The sequence below is a fragment of the Bidens hawaiensis genome, unplaced genomic scaffold, assembly GCF_021521415.1.
Source record: "Bidens hawaiensis isolate Kalapana, Puna unplaced genomic scaffold, B.hawaiensis_p1.1 tig00014201_1, whole genome shotgun sequence".
NCBI lineage: Eukaryota > Viridiplantae > Streptophyta > Magnoliopsida > Asterales > Asteraceae > Bidens > Bidens hawaiensis.
Genome location: NW_027492222.1, coordinates 253,847 through 260,369, shown reverse-complemented (window position 1 = coordinate 260,369; position 6,523 = coordinate 253,847).

The window sequence follows — 6,523 nt, the reverse complement described above, 5'->3', positions numbered from 1 at the left end:
CCAATCTCTGCCACCTTCCCATCTGCCTGACCTCTTGGATGGATTTCCCTTAGGTTCAGGTGATGGGTTCGGCGGCTATCGGCCTGTTATTGACCCTACAGGTGCGTAGGGTTCTTTTGGCCCTTTTCATTTTTTTTTTTTTTTTATATCATCTTTTCCTAACTGCTTTATGTTTTTTGCAGTGTCGGATTCCAATGAAGTGTATGTTCCACGATGGAACATTCGCCGAGGAACAACCCTTCGCACCCTTGTGGAGTGCGTGGAATGGGCTCGTCACGCTGCTCCCAGTGGTGCATTGGGGGAAGCCATGGCTAGCTACCAGGAGGGTAGGCTAACCAATGAGCTTCGGGTTCTCCTGGCCCGGATGCAGCCGCGCGTCGAGCTGCTTTGTCGTGAAACGACAAGTTAAAAGCAGCTCGCCTTAAAGAAGTGGCTCAGGCGCGGGCTGTCCGGGAGGAGAACCAAAGGCTTTCCGCAGTGGCTGTGGAAAAGGAGAAGGCCTTCAAGGCCCTCGAGGTTGAAGTTCAGGCTCGACTCGAGGCCCGTTCCAAGGCTGCCCAAGCTGTTAATGAACAGCTTCGGCTGGCTAAGGAGACTGCGAGGAACGCAACCGAGAGGGCCACCAAGGCTGAAGCTGTTGCTGAGCCTCTACGCGTGGAGAATGAAGAGCTTAAAGCCAAATTAGAGGCTCTCCAGCAGGCTCATGATGCCTTGGCGATGGAAGACGCCAAAAAGCTCCAGGAGATCTTGGACCAGAGGAGGGTGCTTGACCATACTGAGCGGAAGCTAAAGGGCGTCGAAGAGGCTGCGGCTAAAGAAGTGTTGCTTGCCAACCTCAACAAGAGTGAAGCCGAACGCGCCCGTAACGAAGCTCAAGCTGCCCTCCAAGAAGCTCTGGTTGCCAAGGAATGGCTTCTTCGAGAAGCGTTGTCTCAGGTAATGTTTTCATGTCTTTACGTTTTTCTTTGTAAATAGAAAAGGTTTTTGACACTTGTATATTTTCTTTTGTAGGTTGTGCATCGGGTCTTCTCAGAGACATCTTATGACGATGCTATGAGCGCAGCCCTCAACGCTTCTCACGAGGATGGGGAAAAGGCCGGCTTCCTGCTTGGTCTAGGGTTCGTTGAGAAAGGCATCCCGCCTTCCAACTTCCCTTTATTCGATGTAGATACTGAAGCTGTATACGACCAAGCAGTAAATCAATATGCCCCCTTCCCGCATCCGGTGGTGGAGAAGGTAAACGAAGTTGCTGCTGCTGATGATGGGTTAGCTATCCTTAAAGCTTTCCTTGAACTGCCACGATCTACTGATGGTGCTGGTCCAAGTGGAAGTGGCCCTGAAGCCTGATCCTGAAGATCCCTTCCCGCTGCTAGGATAGATTTAGCTTGTATAGATTTATTTTCTTTTAGGCGGGTAGTTACCCGGCCATTCTTTTAAAGAGTCATTGTGAAATATAAATCTTTGTGCGGGTAAGACCGCTATCTTCTTTGGATTCCTTGCTTTATAAACGTTATATGACTTGCATACTTTAGTTTAAATTAGCAATTTTCCAAGTGTAGAATAAGTTAACCTTTGAACGTGGTAGATAATAGGTTGAAGTTTTGCTTCCTCTTTCGTGATTGTGCGGGTAGGACCGTCACTTGCACTTAGTAGGATGGCTAAACTTTACCTATATCTGACCTGCGTGTAGGTTTTCCTCATCTTTTAATGAAATTTCTAAGTGTTTAGGATAAGTTAACCTTTGAACGTGGCAGATAATAGATGTGAAGTTTTGCTTCCTCTTTCGTGATTGTGCGGGTAGGACCGTCACTTGCACTTAGTAGGATGGCTAAACTTTACCTATATATGTCCTGCGTGTAGGTTTTCCTCATCCTTTTGTTAGAAATTTTATTAAATAACCGTTCGACGCGCGGTTGTCAATAGGTTAGTGTTCAGTTTCCTCTCATGATTCATGCGGATAGACCGGCACTTTCATTTAATGGGATGACTGAACTTTTCCCCTTCGACTGACCTGCGTGAAGGTTTGCCGTTTTTTGGGTTTATGCGGGTTTTGCCGCATTCCCCATGCAACGACTTTCCACGTAATTATGCGGTGAAAACCGGCATACCCATGTTGAATAAATTAACCGTTCGACGCTTGGTTGTTGATAGGTTAGTGTTCAATTTCCTCTCATGATTCATGCGGATAGACCGGCACTTTCATTTAATGGGATGACTGAACTTTTCCCCTTCGACTGACCTGCGTGAAGGTTTGCCGTTTTTTGGGTTTATGCGGGTTTTGCCGCCTTCCCCATGCAACGACTTTCCACGTAATTATGCGGTGAAAACCGGCATACCCATGTTGAATAAATTAACCGTTCGACGCTTGGTTGTTGATAGGTTAGTGTTCAGTTTCCTCTCATGATTCATGCGGATAGACCGGCACTTTCATTTAGTGGGATGACTGAACTTTTCCCCGTCAACTGACCTGCTTGAAGGTTTGCCGTTTTTTGGGTTTATGCGGGTTTTGCCGCCTTCCCCATGCAACGACTTTTCACGTAATTATGCGGTGAAAACCGGCATATCCGTGTTGATAGTTCATTAAAGTATAAATGTAAAATCATCAGCATCGATGTTTTAAGGAGAATCATTTCCATTATAAGTGGCTCTTGGCCTTTTCTTTACAAATTTGGAATTGATTTACATGCAAACTGTGTAAATGAGCTCCCTTCCATGTTGTTGGGATGGGAGTGCCATCGAGCCGATACGCACCTGGTTCGGGGTCTCGTTCTTTACGCAGCATGTAGTCTCCACATTGAAGCTGGAATTTTTATTCGTGTTTTCCCCAGCTGGGGTTCTACACGCATCAGCCTGCTCAGCGTTCATTGCGCCACTAGGTGCGCGAGCGTCCCATCTCTGACAAATGCTTCGACCATGTCCTTTACGTCTATGCATTCTTCGGTGTTGTGGCCTTTTGTCCTGTGAAAGTCACAGTATTTGTTCCGATCAGCATTGTGACGATGTCGGATTACTGGGGGCTTTGGCCATGGGAGCTCCTCAGTGGCGAATATCTCGGTGACGCTTTTGGTGAGCGGCGTCCATCTGGAGTTCTGGTTCGACCGTACGTTATCCCTTCCGCCTAACCGATTTTGCAAGCCGGATGAGGTGTCAAAGTTTACCCTTGACTGCCAAATGCCTAGCTTTCGCTTTTTGTTTAATCGGGCGGTAAGGACGTTGTCTTCCCTTGTTTTCTGGGTGTAGAGGTTTGTGCTCTGTGGGAGATCTCTACCCAGTTGCTTCTCCGTTTCCGCAAAGCGTTTAGCTGCTGTCATGATGGCATCCCACGTGGATGGCATGCCATCTTTACCCGTTAAGGTGCGGATGAGCTCTGGGTCGTTCGCGCCCTGAATAAAAGCAGCGCGGACAAGATCTTCGCTAATGTTACCCAGACTTAGCTTATTCGAGTTGAAGCGAGTGATGAAGTCTAGCAAAGATTCATCTTCCTCTCGAATGCATTTGAGGATTGTCCATTGCTCCTCGGTATACTTTCTTTGCTGGCTGAAGTGTTGGCTAAACTTCTGTTGGAAGTCTGCCCAGTCGTAGATGTGGTTGACCGGTAGTCGATCGAACCACGCTCTAGCAGCCCCAACAAGCGTCATTTGGAACATGTAACACCACGTAGGTTCCGTCCAACTACTGACGGTTGCCCCCGCTATGAATCTGTTCAAATGATCATCTGGGTCAGATATACCATCATATGTGCCTATGCTTGACATTTGTTTGGCACTTTTTGGGGCGATTGCTTCCGCAATGTCCCTCGCAAATTTGGACGTTCCCGCATTTGCAACGTTTGGTCTGAATGTTTTTGGAGAAGTCACGTGGACTTCCACCTGTGTTTTTTGGTTTGAAGGCTTCTCCAAAATGCCTTCTCGGTTGGGAGTCCGTTTCCTTACGCTTCCCTTTTGCCCTATGGCGAGGGTTCGCGTCAGAGTCGGATTCCTCCGAGTCATCGTCCAAGTACTCTTCGAATTCGTCAGCCTGTTGGACGGAACGCAAGCGTTCGTCCAACTCGGCTTGGAATTCTTTTTGACGTGCCTCCGCCCATGCCTTAACTTCATCGAGTGTTTGGCGGGGGAGTCTTGTTCGTTTCTCTAACTGGGTATCGGTGAATCCCAGTGAGCGATTATTTAATGCACTTGCCCCAGCTTGGGTAACTGGGGTAGTGTTCGTAATATTTACTTCACTTGCCCCGGCTTGGGTAACCGGGGTAGTGTTTGTAAAGACTGTGTAGCCGGTATTCCCCCCAGTAGCTGGGGTTGTGGTTACCGGAGTTTCTTTAACCATCTTAGAAGTTTGAAAAAACTGGAGAAAAATGTTCTAGCTTTATGCACGGATGGCGCCAATGAAGAAACACTAACCGGACCCCGGACAGATTACGGGTAACCTGGGGGTTAGATAGATGTTTCCCACGAGGGGTTAGACCCAGAGAAGATGGTTCTTCTGATAACCTGCAAAACAGACACCGTGAGCTTGTCACTGAGAAGGGGGGGGGTTCCTCCTTGTGACCACCCTCCGGCGTGAGAATCAGACTAGATTGCTCTTTAAATATAAAAGTATATTAAGAGATTGCTAGAGCAGATATCAGGTATAATATGATGATAATATGATAAGATATGATGGTCATACCATTTGTGGTATTTATAGCCGAATGTAGGTTTCCAAGGAGGTGTGGCCTGCTGAATAGTATTCCTGTTCTACCAACTGTGGCCTACGCACGTGCCCTGCTAATTGGTGGGTAGGCAGCGGCTGATAGTGACCAGGCCTGCTGTGTACTATTCCCTTTCCACCAACTGCCGGCTATGCACGTGGTATGGCAGTAGTTGGTGAGTAGGCAGCGGCTAATAGTGACATACAGTACAGGAGCATGCTGCTCGCCATACTGTTGTCAATAAGCTGTCGTATCTTTAGTCAGATCTTTTGCCCATACCTCGTCAGGTACAGTACAGAAGATCTTCCCGTATCGTACGGACTGGCTTATTTGGGTGGGAGTATTCCCCCTCCCGCCCTTGTGCGGGATTGTTCCCGGCTTTGCTCATTCCTTCAGGTGACACTGAGTGATTGAGAGCTAAGTGCCTTGTGCGTGTAGCCTTGCTGCGCGGGTGGCCTTCCCTAATGGCTTGTATCCGAGGCTGCGGGAACAGGCGGAGTCCTTCACCATTGGGAGGCATTTCCTGCGGGAACAGCTTGCGTACTGCGCGTAAGGACGTCACGTCTCTGAGCATGGTTGGTCCTGCGGATCCAGTTGGTTTCTGCGCAGACGTCCCTCTTCAAGGTGAGTCTTGCGGGTCCAACTGGGCTCTGCTGGGACCTACCTCTTCAAGAGCTCAAAACGAGTTCGGACCGTCCAGGCTCAAAACCTTTGACGCTGAAAAAAATTGAAGCATTGAAAAATTCTGAAACCATAGTAAAAAGTTTAAGGCTACACCGCTGGTTAAGATAATTAAACTAGCAAAAGTCTTGCACCTCTAATGGTGTTGATCGTTCGCATGTAAACAATTTGAACATATCAAACTAATATCATATGACTTCAATGATTGTTTTATGGCTTTCAACCTCTTTTGTTCTTATTTGAATCTTCATACCCTAGTCACATGTGAATCAACGAAATCACATATGGTTAGACACCGACTTTAGTTTAAGATTAATTTCAAAAGTGATTTCCGGTGAAATAAAATTAACTTTTGTAACAAAACTGTTACTTCAAAAATTATACAACATGTCAAGTTCATTTATGTATCACTTTAGTTTTATCATAAGCTTCATTTTGTTCAAAAGGCATGAAGAAACACTAGGCGACCCCGGCAGATTAAGGATAATCTTAGGGTTAAGTAGATGTTTCCCACGAGGGTTAGGTCCGGCAAATATGGTTATTCTTCTCGACCTGCAAAACAGACACCGTGAGCTCGTCACTGAGAAGGGGGGGGTTCCTCCTTGTAACCACCATCCGGCGTGAGAATCAGACTAGATTGCTCTGAATATAAGTGTATATAGAGAGAAATAGCTAGAGAGAAGATGATGATACCGTTCCAAGGTGTTGGAGTATTTATAGCCGAAGGTAGGTTTCCAAGCAGGTACGGCCAGCTGTATATAATATTCCTTTTCCACCAACCATGGGCTATGTTCGTGCCACGATGGGAGTTGGTGGGTAGGCAGCGGCTACTAGTGACATTTTGTACTGGAGCGTGCTCCTCCTCGTACTATTGTCGGTGAGCTGTCACCCTGTGATTGGTTCATGGGTCGCTTTTGTCAGATCTTGTCTATTTGTCCATACCTTGGTAGGTATAGTACAAAAGATCTTCTAAAAGCGTACGGACTGGCTCTTTTGGGCGGGAATATTCCCGCCCTGCTCAATCCTTCTTCAGGTGACATTACTGGAGTATTAAGAGTTAGTGCCTTATGCGTGTAGCCTTACTGTTAGTGCGGGTGGCCTTCCTTCTTGGCTTGTACCCACAACTACGGGGACAGGCAGGGTACTGTACCAAGG